Source organism: Mirounga leonina, unplaced genomic scaffold, assembly GCF_011800145.1.
Source record: "Mirounga leonina isolate KUSES-001 unplaced genomic scaffold, KU_Mleo_1.0 Mir_128, whole genome shotgun sequence".
Lineage (NCBI taxonomy): Eukaryota > Metazoa > Chordata > Mammalia > Carnivora > Phocidae > Mirounga > Mirounga leonina.
This window is the reverse complement of record NW_023270320.1, coordinates 5,945,263-5,958,627: the sequence shown is the minus strand read 5'-3', so window position 1 is coordinate 5,958,627 and position 13,365 is coordinate 5,945,263. Positions and strand designations below refer to the sequence as shown.

The window sequence follows — 13,365 nt, the reverse complement described above, 5'->3', positions numbered from 1 at the left end:
ATAAATCTGTGTCCTGTTTTCAGAACGAGCACGTAGGAGGTGCTGAAATGTAACTTTGTCAGATGAGTGAGTGATATGAATGCATCAATAGGGATTCTTTGCCTTGTTTTTCTCTGAGTTTTCTCTTATTTGCCAGACCCCAAATCTGATTGGCTTGGGCGCGAGGGAGGAGAGCCCCGGAGGACTCTTTGCAATGTTGTGCTTTACTGCTTTAGACACCTCCTTTCATCCCCACCCTTGCAATCAGCATCACAGGTCTATGAGCTCTTACCCAAAAGCCAGGTGTGCTGCAGTATTCTGATTGTTTTCAGATTTGAGGAAGCTAATTCTGCATATTATACCTTTTATTATAGCAAACTCCCGGTGGGCGGCGTGGGGGAGGGGGGGAGGCAACTTGTAATCAAACATATAAACCCTTTTGCAGTGAAATGTAAGAACATTCACACTAAATAGGAAAATACATAACCTCAGGTCAGTTTAGGTCAGGTCTTGCTGCCAAGTGAGTTATGAAACGCTTTTGGTTTTCTGAGTGTGGGAGTTTGGAAATGTGGACAAGAGATTCTGGATCTGGGAAACCCTCACTTTTTGGATGAGGCAACTGAGGTCCAGAGAGACAAAGCAGCGTGCCCAAGGTCACTGTACTAAGGCAAGAAGTCCAGATTAGGATACGGCTGCTCTTTCTACGGCATAGTTCTGGGCTGTTTGTCTTGTCTGCCGCCCAATGGAAAGCAGTAAATGGCAGCCACTTCTGGGGCTTAGCTCCAATACCGAGTTTGGAAAGAGTTTTCTTTCTGGAACAGCAATGCCTCCCTCTACTGGACAGATGTAAGAATGACATCTGACCCACATGAAGTGTGTTGTGCTGGTCGGGGATTCTACAGAAGAGCTGCTGAATTGTTTTTCTCTTCTGTGTCGGTGTAAATCATTTTTCAGGGACCAGAAAACCACCACTACATTACCCCTATGTAATCCAGCCTTTAAAATAGAACAACAGGGCGCCTGGGTGGCTCAGTTCGTTAAGGACTGCCTTCAGCTCAGGTCATGAGCCGGGGTTCTGGGATGGAGTCCCACATCAGGCTTCCCCTGCTCTGTGGGGAGCCTGCTTCTCCCTCTGCCTTTGCCTGCCACTCCCCCTGCTTGTGCTCTCTCTCTCTCTCTGTCAAATAAATAAATAAAATCTTTACAAATAAAACAAAATGAAACAACAACAGGGGTGCCTGGGTGGCTCAGTCAGTGAAGCATCCGACTCTTGATCTGAGCTCAGGTGTTGATCTCAGGGTCATGAGTTCAAGCCCTGCCTTGGGCTCAATGCTGGGCCTGGAGCCTACTTAAGAAAAAAATTCTAAAAGTAAAACAAAAGGACAACAAAAATAATGAGACCTTTTTCACCCATTTGCCAGGAATTCTAGAGTGAAAGTACCAGTGTCCATTCTCAGTACCTCCAGAAGACCTCTTCTAAAATATGACATTCTCTTGCTTCAGACTTTTTGGTGGCTCCCATCGGTTACAGAAGTGATTCCGCAGGCCTCCTTGTTACCACACCTACCACTCCAGCCATTCCCCACACCATACACTCGTTGCCCCCATGGGGTCCTTATCGTACCTGTATTTCCTATTATAGTGCCTAGAACTGCCAGCTACATTGGTTTGCTTGCTTCCTCTGCCAGACTTTCAGTTCTTGCACCTTTCAGGGAACCCAGAATAAGCAGGAGTTTTTGAGAGATGAAAAATCAGAGTGAATTTATTTCAGTAACTAAAGACAATCAAAAATTTGCTTATTAATTAAATGCACACACAGTAATCATACAGTAATTGGTTCCTAAATCTCAGGGTAATTACACTTTTAAAATCCTTGCCTGAATATGAGTTCTGGTAGAGGACAGAATGGAAAGAGCCTGGGGATATCGGTCTCCCTAAGAAAGCAGATCATCAAAGAATCACACTATGCGGAATAATTTGCTCCTGTAAGAAATGATTCTTTCCTTGAGTCTCTTAAACCTCAAAATGAATTAGCCAAGGAAACAAGGAATGCGGCATTTTGCAAGTTGGAGTGGGCTACACACTAAACAGATGTAGTTACTTTTTTTCATGCACATGTATTGTTTTTGCAATAGCTTTATTTAGATATCATTCACGTACTGTAAATTCACTTGTTTAGAATGTACGATTCAGTGGTTTTTAGTATATTCACAAAGTTGTGCATACATTGCCACCATCAGTTTTAGAACATTTTCATCAGTCCCCAAAGAAACCCTATGGTTTTAACTATCAACCCCAGCTTCACCACCACACCAGCCCTCGGCAACCAGTTACTTACTCTCTGTCTCTACAGATTTGCTCATTCTGGATATTTCACATAAATGAAATCATATAATAGGCAGTGTTTTATGTCCGGTTGCTTTCCCTTAGCATGGCATATTCAAAGTTCATCCATGTTGTAGCATGTGTTGGTACTTATTTCTTTGTATGACTGAGTAATATTGTATTGTTAGGGCTGTATCAATTTTGTTTACTGACTCATCAGTTAATGAACATTTGGGTTGTTTCCATCAGCAGCTATAATGCATAGTACTACTATAAATATTCGTGTATAGGTCTTTGTACGGACATACGTTTTCAGTTCTCTCGGGTATATACCTAGGAGTAGAATTGTTAAGTGCAGCGATACAGAGATGTTTCTTTCCTCTCCCTACCAGATTACAAACATCCCCAGGGCAGAGTCTGAGGACTTCATCTCCTGGCCCAGTCCTATGTACACAGATGTTCATTAAATGTTCATTGACTGCTGGGCGCCTGGGTGGCTCAGTCGTTAAGCGTCTGCCTTCAGCTCAGGGCATGATCCCAGGTGGGATCGAGCCCTGCATCGGGCTACATGCTCGGCGGGAATCCTGCTTCTCCCTCTCCCACTCCCCCTGCTTGTGTTCCCTCTCTTGCTGTCTCTCTCTCTGTCAAATAAATAAATAAAATCTGGGGCTCCTGGGTGGCTCAATTGGTTGAGTGGCTGCCTTCAGCTCAGGTCATGATCCTGCAGTCCCAGGATCAAGTCCCGCATCGGGCTTCCTGCTCGGCAGGGAGTATGCTTCTCCCTCTGACCCCCGCCCCCCTCATGTGCTCTCTCTCCCTCTCTCAAATAAATAAATAAATAAAATCTTAAAAATAAATAAATAAAAAATATTTTTAAAAAAATGTTCATTGACTGGAATGAAGAAGTGGATGATATTTGCAATTCTAACATGGAACATGGTAGGGAGCTGGGGGACTAGACAGGCAACATGAATAAAATGAATCTTTTCAAAAACTCAAATCATGAACAATCTTTTTTTTTAAATCATGAACAATCTTGACGCTGCCAAGTAAAATTGCAAAAGATACTGCGCAGAACCCCAGCATCCCTTCTGTAAGATGAGAGCAACAATACCTTACGGAATTGTTATGTTAAAATCATTTTCCTTCTGAGGAGGCCTCAACTAGAGCGGCACACACACTAGGCACTCAACCAACACAATGTAACTGTTTCAATTCAGTATGGTCCCTCACCTACAAACCAATCCAAACTTTGGCCTTTTGTGAAACCTTGTCTAGCTTTGAAAACTTTTAACCTTAAAAAGACTGGGTTTTCGTTTCGCCTTTAGCTCTTTTGCTGCCCATAAAATTGTTATGCCTCTGTCTACATTCATACCAAATCAGTTAGTTTAGCAAGTGGAAAAAGATGACTGACTAAGCTAGTGACTCTTGCTCTCAGGAGAAGAGTTAGAAACACCACCCCACTAAGGTGCCTTTGGGGGTACAGTGGGTTAAATATCCAACTCTTGGTTTAGGCTTGGGTCTGATCTCAGGGTCATGAGATCGAGCCCCACCCGTGGGTCCAGGCTCAATGCGGAATCTGCTTGAGTTTCTCCTTCCCTCTGCCCCTGGGTCCTGCACTCTCTCTCTCTCTTTCTCTCTCAAATAAATAAATAAATATTTTATTAAAAAAAAAACACCCCACCAATTCTGCTTGGCAACATCCCCCCATCTCTGTGGCAAGTTGTGCCCACCAAGCTGCACACACTATATCTGGGAATTAGACTTTTGCCTTCATTTGGGGACATGATCAATCTTTTTAGAACACAGTGTGTCTGTTGTTTAGATATAAAATAGACTCAATTTGTCTACGTCTTTTCAGAGTGTGATTCTTGAGATCCTTTGGGGACAAAAACCAAGTGAGGGAGTATAGTATATTACATATACTATTATGTTAAGATATGTTTAAAAAAAAAACAAAATGGGGGCACCTGGGTGGCTCAGTCGTTAAGCGTCTGCCTTCGGCTCAGGTCATGATCCCAGGGTCCTGGGATCGAGCCCCGCATCGGGCTCCCTGCTCAGCTGGAAGCCTGCTTCTCCCTCTCCCACTCCCCCTGCTTGTGTTCCCTCTCTCGCTGCGTCTCTCTCTGTCAAATAAATTAAAAAAAAAAAAAAAAAAAACACCAAAATGGGCATCTAGTTAAATACTTTAATGATGGGTTAAATTTTGTTGATTAGGATTATTTCCACACTAAACCAAAATTGAAATGACAGAATCTCTAAGTTTCAGAATATGAATGCATTTCAAGTACTTTCAACTTTAGGTACAAAACTCAAGCTAGAAAAAAAAAATTTTCACCTAAGTCAGTCTTGCTTTACTGACTAGATAAAAATGTTATCAGGGCACCTGGGTAGCTCAGTCATTGGGCATCTGCCTTCGGCTCAGGTCATGGTCCCGGGGTCCTGGAATCGAGCCCCGCATCGGGCTCCCTGCTCGGTGGGCCTGCTTCTCCCTCTGCCTCTGTCTGCCGCTCCCCCTGCTTGTGCTCTCTCTCTGTCAAATAAATAAATAAAATCTTTTAAAAAACCCCACATATTTAAAAAAATAAAAATAAAATAAAAAATAAAAAGTAAACTATCCTTTAAAAAAATGTTACCGATACATTAAATAAAAAATCTAAAAATTGCTAGCCTCAGCCTATTATGTATGCAGTATAATTTTTGTAAACGAAGGAGACTTCTAAAACATTTAAAATTTTCTGACCTCATGAATTGGCAAAAAAATTTGTTCTTATCTTGCTTACACTATTAATTTGTTTATTACTCACCTTCTTTTAATAAGCAGAGCAGAGGGGATGTCCTCATTTCCTGTTTGTGAACTAATCCCCAGTTAGCACCCTGAGAACTACTGAGTTTTATTGCAAGGGTCAACAAGTACCCTAAAGTTTCCCAATTTGTGGTGGCATTTGACAATGCACAGACATGCCACCCTCCGGGCGATTACCAACAGCTAAATCTTACGATGGCTTTTCACCCCATGCACCCCCACCCACCGCCTCCAAGAATCCCAACCAGCAATGTTGCAGGCCCCATCCCTGAGGGGCTGAGGATGTGGTTTGTTACGTGGAACTGGACCCCAGTCCCCTTTGGGAAAGGTAGCCAGTTCCTGTGTCCCCATCATAGAAAGACCTAGAGGGGTGCCTGGGTGGCTCAGTCGTTAAGCATCTGCCTTCGGCTCAGGTCATGATCCCAGGGTCCTGGGATCGAGTCCCACATCAGGCTCCCTGCTCCGTGGGGAGCCTGCTTCTCCCTCTTCCACTGTCCCTGCTTGTGTTCCCTCTCTCTCTGTGTCTCTCTCTGTCAAATAAATAAAATCTTTAAAAAAAAAAAAAAAAAGAAAGACCTAGAACTAAGAGAGGGTCTTGGAGACTAGCATTGCCCCTCTTACCATACTCCTCACACCCTGCACTGTGCGCAGAGATGTGAGCAGAGATGAGGCTGACCTAGACCCACAGTTTAAGGACATTTTCACTATAATCTTTTACCAGTTATTATTGTTGTTGTTTTTCCATTCGAAGGGAGGAGAAAACACAGTCAAGAGGAATATGGTGTGTATATTTCTTGAAACCCAGAGGTTCAGATGAAAAAAAAAAAAGCAGTCCATCAAAAATGTCCCTAGTACAAAAGTTGGCTAAACAAATAGCCTTCTTTTTTTGTTTTTTTTTGTTTTTTGTTTTTTTTTTTTTAAGTTTTTTTTATTTATTTATTTGACAGAGACAGAGAGAGCAGGAACACAAGCAGGGGGAGTGGGAGAGGGAGAAGCAGGCTTCCAGCTGAGCCAGGAGCCCGATGTGGGACTCGATCCCAGGACCCTGGGATCATGACCTGAGCCGAAGGCAGTCGCTTAACCAACTGAGCCACCCAGGCGCCCTGTTTTGTTTTTTAAACTGAACTTTGTAACAGGAGAAATTCTCTCACAAGGAGAGAGTGTTCCTGAGCCAAGTTTAGGCAGAGGAAAATTTTTCCAGCATGTCAGGAACGAAGCTGATGTTCCATTAAGAAAAAAAAATGTGCTAAGGGAAAGAGTAAGGGGGAAAGGGGCACCAGAATTTAGACAGAGCTTTAAATTCCAGACAGGGCACCATTGAGAGCCCCGGGAAGTTCCCCTCTGAAGGGAGACTGCAGCCCATTTCTCCCTGGAGCTCCCAGCCCCAGTGGACATTTCCTGTTCTGCTTCTGGAAATTCAAGCCAAAAATTACAAAACATCCTTTTCCCTCTGACCAAGTGCTTGGTTCGGAGACCATCCCCTTCCCACGTCGGTGATCTCAGTGCCTGCCCTCCCCTTCCTTCCGCGGAACCCCTCCCTGAGCAGCGGCAAGCACTGGCTTCCCAAGGAGAGATGATGGATCCGTGGTAGCAGGTGGTGCAAACGGCGGCGAGAAACGACCCTGGGGACCCCAGTCCGAGAGGTAGGCACAGGGGACTGGACATTCTTGCGATCGTTTGACATTTATTGCGCAAAAGGAGGACTTCTCCTTTAAGCCTTGGGCTGGGGGCATTCTCTTGCCCACGGGTGTGCGTGATGGGTGGGTGGACTGTCAGGTATAAGGTCAGACATTTCTTTTCCCTCTCTTTCCAAATGGCACTTTAACTCTTGGGCTCCTGGAAGCACACATTTTGTTTGAGTTCTGGTATGGAAAGTGTTGTGGCAGAATTCTGAGTGTTCCCCCAATTCTGGGGTGGTTTTTTGTTTTTTGTTTTTGAGTCTCTGGAATGTCAAGGAGCTCTCCTAAATACCTTCAGCTCTGGGGAGACTGACGAAGAAATGAGTGAAGTGCCAGGACCGGGCCCATGTGTCCTGCCGGCTCCCGGGGCTCTCTCCTTCCCTCCCCCTCCCACCCATGGGCACACTCTGGAGTTGCCCCTCCAGGCGTGGGGATGTGGCACGAGGGCCCTGGAGCACCGGTGCTGGGCGATTCCGAGCAGAGCCCAGGTGCAGTTCGAGACCCAGGTGACCGTGGCAGAGGTAACCCGTCCAGCCGGGAGGCTGCGTGGGGCCCTTGGCTTTGTCAGGGACGCGCTCCCGGCAGTCAGTGGCTGGAAGGCTAGCCTTGGCACCACACGTGCTGACATTGGACCGACACCGACAACTCAGCATGGCTTCTGCACAAGGAGTACTCAAAAATTTAGGAAGCAGTCCTAAATGAGGCATTTCAGATGCCCTTCGTTTGAGCTCCTATGGCTTTTACTTACCTCTACCACACACACAGCTCCTTAGCCTTGCGCTGTTCTCTTCACGGGCCAGATCAATGAGACGGTGAATTGAACAAACTCGTCATAACCTATTAGTGATCCCAAGACAGCAACGAACTCTTGTTGGGCACTGGCTGTGTGCCAGCCACCATTCTAAGGGTGGTAGGTGTCATCGCCATCATCCTTATTTACAGATGAGGACGCTGATGCCGGAGAAACAACTGGTCCATGGCAGAGATGGGGCCTGCACTGAGGTAGCCTCAGTCTCAAGTCCCGGCTGCCCTGCTCTGAAAACAGGCAGCAATGATTCCAGCATTGCCTGGCTGGGTGGCTCTGGACAAGTTAAATGTCCTCCGCCTCAGTCTCCTCATCTGTAAAATGGGATAGTTATAACCCCACCCCACCGAGGTGTTGTGAGAGGTAAGTTAGTTTTAAAAGGTTATTTTACTGAAGCAAGTGAACAAGGCGAGGAAGCTCTTCCCCGTCCCTTTGGTGTGTGGTATAAATGTAGAAGGATCTTGTGCAACTGCAAAGCCTGAAGGTTCTGTAGGAGCTAGCAAGAACGCCCTGTTGGGATTTGACCTTCCATGAGGGACGTCGGAGTTTACTTGCCAGCCAGTGCAGGACTGCAGCTGCCAGCTCACTGGACTCCAAGCTCCCTAAGGGCAGGGTTCATGTAGTATATGTATTTGTTTCTCTTAAGAAACGCCTCTCAAACTGTGGTCTGAGGACATCATTGCTGTTTAGAAGGGACACAGGGTCCTTTTGGGGGAGGAGTTTAACCAGGAGCCTGCAAGTGCTCCAGGAGCCTCCTCTTCCCACTCCCAACAAAGCAGCTCTTTACTGACTTATATGTTGGGGTGCCCAGTTGAAAGAAAGTTTTGAAAACAGTCTCAGAACTGCTAAGCTGGAAAGAGTAATGTGTCTGGGCTGAAGGTGACTGCTTCTGGAATGGAGTTGATTCACAGCGGGATTTCTAGCTCCCCTGTCTAAGCACTCACTTGGCCCCCCTATTCCCTCCTACTTCGTGGTCATCTCCTGCCCCGGGACACCCAGTGGAGCTGTGTGCCAGCCAGGTGTGGGAATGAGCCCTTCCATCTCAGGCAGCCTGTCCTCACGTGCAGGGACAGGCAAGGGGCAGAGCCCCGGAGAGCCTGGCTTACAAGCTGGCCGCTCTCTGAGTCTTTTCTGAATGTGCCCTTCTCAACTCTGCTCACAGTTATGGACTGCATGATCAATAATCATAATAGCTGTTATTGATCTTCTGTAATGATAACAGCTTACTGATTGAGCCAGGCACTCTGCTGAGCACGTTACAAGGATTAGCTCATGTAATCCTCACAAAGGCATGTTGCCCACTCTGCGGATAGGGCATCTAAAGGTAGAGACATGAGTTGACTTGCTCAAGGGCACCCAGCCAGTTACTACTGATCGTGGGTTTGGAGGCCCATCCTCTGAGTCTGAGCCCCAGTGCCTCGAATATTTTTGCAGCCCTGCTTGACAGAGATAAGAGGGATATGGTGGTGAGTGTGTTTTGTTCATAGTTTCGGCAAAGGATGCCCCAGAGAAAAGGCTGGAAGGAACAGGGTGACAGGGTCAGGACAGAATGTTCCATGGAAGGAAGGGTGCTTCTGTGAAAGAGTGGAGTCAGGAGTTTTGTTCAAGCAGTATCCCCGATAAACATCGCCTCTTCTCTCAGAGGTGGTATGGTTTAGTGGGAAAGCAGCTCTGTAGCCGACCCCTTGGGTTCCAATCCCAGTTCTGTCACGTATTAGCTACGTCATCGTAGGCAAATTATCCAAGTTATGCTATCCCATGGAGAGGGACCATAATGACAGTATCTCTCTCACGGAGATATTATTACGATAAAATGAATTAGTCCACAGAAAGCATTTAGAACTGTGTCTGGCACATAGTAAACACTCAGTGAATTATGTTTTTATGTGTAAAAGAGGTTGTTGGATTAACCTTAGGTAGTTCGGCAGCCGTCTGGAAATAAGTAACTGCTGTTCGAGACTATAAAATGGACACTAGCGATTTCACCTGTGAGCTCGGGGGAGAGGGTTGTTCCTGGACCCCAGCGAGAAAGGACCAGGGTCCCTGAGAGATGGCTTAGGGACCTATGAGAAAGAGCTGAGATGTTCTCCCAGAGATTAAAGAGGTAGAACTGAAACAACTAGTCTTTAGGGTCGCTTTGTCAAATTGGACCCTTGGATGAAATGAGGTATAATCTATTTACCTTTGAAGTTATGGAAATTAGTCCCACCTCCGACCTATTGTTATTTCAAAAACAAATTTGTTTGTTTTTTCAGCGAGTAAATGCCATTGGCTGAACCACTTGTATTTTTGGAAGGATGACTTCTGAGATATAAAATTTAAGAGCTAAATATAGCAGATAAAAAAACCAGTAAGGAGATCATGAATTACAAAAGAATTTTGTGGCTTTTTCAAAGAACAAATCTGTGAGCCTAGCTTAAGTCTAGATTAAATTTGCAATGATTCTGAAAGTTATGCCCATCAGTTTGCTAGACTTTACTGGAAGTAAAAGTAGGCAAGAAATACATTAATAATTGACATTTATTGAGCACTTACTTGGAGCCAGGCCTTGTGCTAAGTGCTTCATATGCATTTTCTCATTTGTTTAATCCTCAAAACTGCACATCGAGTGACAACTCTTATTATCCCGAGTTTACAAATGAGGAACCCGAGGTCTAGAGGAGGAAACAATATGCACAAACACATATGGCTGGTAAGCGCTAGGGTCGGCGCTAACTCAGGACTGTCTGGTTTGCCTGTGGGTGCTTAAAGCTTACAGTATGGTTATAGTAGATCTAATCCTCCCTGACTTAGTCCATTTCTGTCTGTTTGAAATGTGCCATGTTTAGAAGAGGATGGAGGGAGCAGAACACCCACAGTATGAGGTCTGAGTGCAGCACTCAGGCATTTTGGAGAACAGGGGGCAGATGATACAAAGGGTGCCTGATATGGGGGGGGTGGGGGGTGGGAGGGTCCGGTGCACCTGCATCTAAGCAAGCATATTGTCAGGCAGGGCCCGGTGTGGGTAAACCTGTGGCGCGGATTGCCATCTTAACCTATCTCCAGGCTCTCCCAGAGTCCTGGTGTCCAGGGATTCTTCCCTCCTCTTCTGCAAGGATCTCTGTCACTTTCTGACAAGACAGAGAAGGTCCCAGCTGCAGCCTCCCACTGAGCCCTGCTCTGCACCTAACACCGTCAGTACCCTGTATCTAAAATTAATCCTAGTTCTTGTCCATCAGAATTCCCTTTGGCCAGTGCTTGACTGTTAGCAAACCACTGGTAAGTGATTAATAAATGAATTGATATGCAGGTTTGGCTCTAGTGGGAGACTTAGATTTCGCGGTGGCAATGGATAGGGGAAGCATTTTGGAAGAGGGAGACCCCCCCAGGCACCCCCTAACCGCATTCCACGGTTGTACTCTACCCCATCGCTGGAAAGGCAAGCTCCTTTCTGAGGGTCTGAGGTCCACAGTGCAAGCTTCCCTTGTGTGTGTTTTTTTTAATTCAATTAGCCAACATATAAGTACATCATTGGTTTCAGATGTAGCGTTCAATAATTTATCAGTTGCATATAATACCCGGTGCTCATCATATCACGTGCCCTCCTTTATGCCCTTCACCCAGTTACCCCATCCCCCACCCACCTCCCCTCCAGCAACCCTCAGTTTTCCTAGAGTTAAGAGTCTCCCATGGTTTGTCTGCCTCTCTGATGACTTCCCATTCCGTTTTTCCTCCCTTCCCCTATGGTCCTCTGTGCTGTTTCTTATCTCTTATTTTCTTGATAGAGAAGCTGCTTATCTGAATTTTCAGAAAACATTTATAGCACCGACTCAACAGGGACAGCTGTAGGCAGTGGTGTGAAGTGGGTGATGCCATCCCTCAGTGCCCAGGGCCCTCTCTCTCTGTCCTTTTGTCCTTCCTGGCCCCCCCCCCCCCCCCCCCCCCCCCCCCCCCGCTTCCACCCACCTTCTCGGTTTCTCACACGCAGACTCCTCTTCTTTCCTCATCTCCAATAGGACCTTGGGGCCCTTAACTCACTGAGCAACCTTAAAGCACACATTTCCCAAGTGTGGTTGTGTGTACAAAGAGGGTCAAATTGTTTTGTTGAGAACAAAATGGAATTTAGGAATCAGCAGTTTGGGGAGGGTTTCTAAGGATTTAGGGATAGAGGTCCTTGTTAGGCCCCCCACCGCCAAGTCATATACTTATAAACGAGTGCTCATGTGGGGCCCGTCAGGAGTTATGGAAGGTCCTAGTTAATGATGACGGGTGGGGCTAGGGGCAGGGAGGAAATCTGTTGTTTATCCCAGGCCACCCAAGGTATATGGGGGTTGAGGGGGAGGGGCAGGTAGTTCACATCTTCTGGAGGCCTGGAGGGCTCATAAAGATATTCTCTTCCTTTGCTTCATCCTCCATTTTGAAAAAGAGGTTCCAAAGAGACAGAAGCAGACAGGAGAAGTTGAAAAGGCAGGCATAATACAGAACAAAATGTCTCAAGGCAGCAGGGGAAGGCTCGGTGTATGTTCATTGTTCAGTGTGGGGCTCTCCTGGACCCTTGGAACTTTCCATAGTTTGACTCTCTGGCTAATTATTACCATCTGTGTGGTTGCTGGCAGCCACCCCTCTGCTGGGCCTGCCAGTGGAGTTGCCGGGCCAGCCCGAGGGCCGAGGGCTGCACCAGCTGCTGCCCAGCTGCTGAGGCCCCCCAGTTTTCTTGAGGAACGAGCAGACGTGCCCACTGACCAGCGTCCTGGCCGTTGGGTGAGTGGCTTGCTCCTCACATCACGCCGCTGGCTGTCCAGGGCCCGGCCTGGTTTTCTAGGCCCCCGTTCCCTTTTCCAGCATGCCTGTGACATGTCCGCGTTGAGGGAGCACAGCCTGCTCCTTTCCTCGGAGTAGCTCCATAACCAGCGTGCGCTGCACACCCTCCCATGGGTGCAGAGATACGTCATGGAAAAGAGAGGTCTGTTTATGTTTTCGTAAGTAAACAGCTGTCAGGACTCTCGACACGGGTCAGCCTCAGCCTGGGAAGGCATTTAGTCTGCTTCTCAAATCCTGAGCATTCGAGCTGAAAGGGATCTTAAAGACTTTCTAGGCTAATGCCTTCATTTTACAGATGAGGAGAAGGAAGCCTAGGGAAGTAGGGACTTGCCCAAGGCCACAGAGCTAGGATCCAGGGGGCCCTCTGTCTCACAAAGCCCATCTGTTATGTGGACGGTCTTGAGAAGGGAGTGAAGTTAAATGGGTGCCAGATATTTCCATTTGCCCTTATAAATCCACTCTCCACTCTTCGCCACTCTTCTCTGTGTCCAGGAGGCTGACCTGGATGGCTCCCTTGCATTTGTGACCAGAGGCCACTAGCAGGAAATCAGAGCCACGGAAGAGAGTGATATGAGGTGCTTATTCTCCCTGCTCCTCTGCGGCGGGCCAAATGTGTCCCCTGACTGCAGGCCACAGCTCCTGTCAGACGGCCGTCTGTCTCCACACAGCTTCTGTCCCCCTAACCCTTAAGGCCTGGGGTGGTGCCGGAGTCTCCCCCACCGGTCAGCTCTGTGAAACGGACACTCTTTGAGGTCTCTCAAACTCTACTCAGACCTTCGTCTACAGTCCCTTGATCAAACACTCAAATTGGAGAGGGTCCTGACTGATACACGTGGGTGGCTTTATTCATTACAGAATGAAAAATCTATATGAAAGGAAGGTGAAATTTAGGAAGATGGTGTATGAGTTTCTTGTGGTTGCTACAAGAAATGACCACATATTCAGTCGCTTCAAACAGCAGAAATGTATTC

At 46.8% G+C, this 13,365-nt stretch overlaps 1 protein-coding gene across 2 annotated transcripts in view; it reads left to right on the top strand.

Annotated features, from left to right (window-relative positions):
- The first annotated feature begins 6,610 nt into the window (after positions 1 to 6,610).
- Positions 6,611 to 13,365, top strand: part of TACC1 (transforming acidic coiled-coil containing protein 1) — a 119,152-nt gene continuing 112,397 nt past the window's right edge. The window contains exon 1 of one of the 2 annotated variants that reach the window (XM_035003999.1): positions 6,611 to 6,753. The gene's annotated coding sequence lies outside the window, so the exon portion shown is untranslated. The remainder of the gene's footprint in view (positions 6,754 to 13,365) is intronic. The other variant, XM_035004003.1, reaches the window with a different exon arrangement.